Raw genomic sequence first — 1,425 nt, 5'->3', positions numbered from 1 at the left:
CCTGGCACTTATCATTAATCCAGCTAATTTCAGAACATTAATATTGCATTCTATTCAGCTATTGCTATAAATTAGACTCTTTGTGGAAGAATTCTCAATAGTCAAACGAGACTGTTATCATTGCTTATTTTCTCTCTCTCCTTTTTCTACCCACTCTCTATTTCATGGACTCTCACCATTGATTCAGGGCCACGTCCCTGTCTAACATTGGCAGCAGATCCATCTGGTTTCCCCTATTGGCTTATTTCTGTCATCTGTCCTGAATAACTGTGTAATTTGTGAACTCTCATCAGTGATTCCAGAGCTTCCAATCATTGTTCACTCTCTCTACTATCATACCACACTGGAAACGACCGAAGCCGTCCGATCTCGGAAGCTAATCAGTGTTGGGCTGGGTCAGTACTCAAGTGGGTGACCATTGAGGAAGACTCAGTTTAGTAGAGCCTATATTGGTTCAGCACGCTCAGTGTCTAACACTGACAGCAGATTCACTCTGCCATCTCATTTCCCACTCCTTTTACTTTCCTTCCATAAATTGGCTGGTTATGATATGTATGTCTATCCATAAGATAATTAGTATCCAGACTGCATTATTTGTTTATTCTGACATGAAACACAGGACAGGGATTCACTTGCCATTGGAACGTACCATTTAATATCTAAGCTATTGCTCACAATACTCAGAACTTACTCCGTCAGCCGGAACTTAGTTTCTATCTTGTATCAGCACTTCGTGCTATTTGAATATATTGTCACCTGTTGACTGTTATTTTTCTTCATGAACCACTGACTATCTTAATTTTGTGAAACCATTAAAAGTTGATTTTTAACCTACTCTGACTAATCTATATATTGTTTAAAGTTAAGAGTGCGCCCACAAAAGAGTCTTCTTTTCTCCTTGTTGTTTCAGCTTTACAGAGGAGGCATGACCCAGCAGTCCCAGAATCAGCGCAGCTATGTATAATAGCGCCCAAACGCTGACAGGGAGTGAGGGAGAGAGAGAGATGCAGCTCCAGGGCAGGAACATTTACTCTAAATGGTGCCCAGGGGCTACAGGCCAGAGCCTTATCCCCTTGCTGGACTTCACCACCGGATGCTGCGGGCCTTAGTAAAATGGATTATAGCCTAATACGACCTGTGCCCTTGCACTGGTGGTCTAGTGGGGTCCCTGTACTGCCACAGTGTCCATGCCAGCGCGCATGGCCTGCCTCCTAATGGCCACGCCGGATCGCGATTTCCAGCGAGTCCTGCCTGGGGGACCCTCTTTCCTCCTCCCTGAGTGCGGCCATGCGATCCCAGAGAACTTCGGTTAGTGTGTGTGCAACCAGGGATGCGGGAATATACAGCGCCGCTGGGGGAAGTGATGGAGCTGCAGCAGGAGATATCAGAATGATATCTAGCACTAGAGTGCCCCTGCTGCAGCCC

General features: G+C 45.6%; 1 pseudogene; it reads left to right on the top strand.

The window, feature by feature from the left end:
* The first annotated feature begins 325 nt into the window (after positions 1-325).
* LOC134946055 (5S ribosomal RNA) lies at positions 326-444 on the top strand (annotated as a pseudogene).
* Positions 445-1,425: the final 981 nt, after the last annotated feature.

The sequence above is a fragment of the Pseudophryne corroboree genome, chromosome 7, assembly GCF_028390025.1.
Source record: "Pseudophryne corroboree isolate aPseCor3 chromosome 7, aPseCor3.hap2, whole genome shotgun sequence".
NCBI lineage: Eukaryota > Metazoa > Chordata > Amphibia > Anura > Myobatrachidae > Pseudophryne > Pseudophryne corroboree.
The sequence above is the reverse complement of the archived record's forward strand: the minus strand, read 5'-3'. Positions and strand labels throughout refer to the sequence as shown.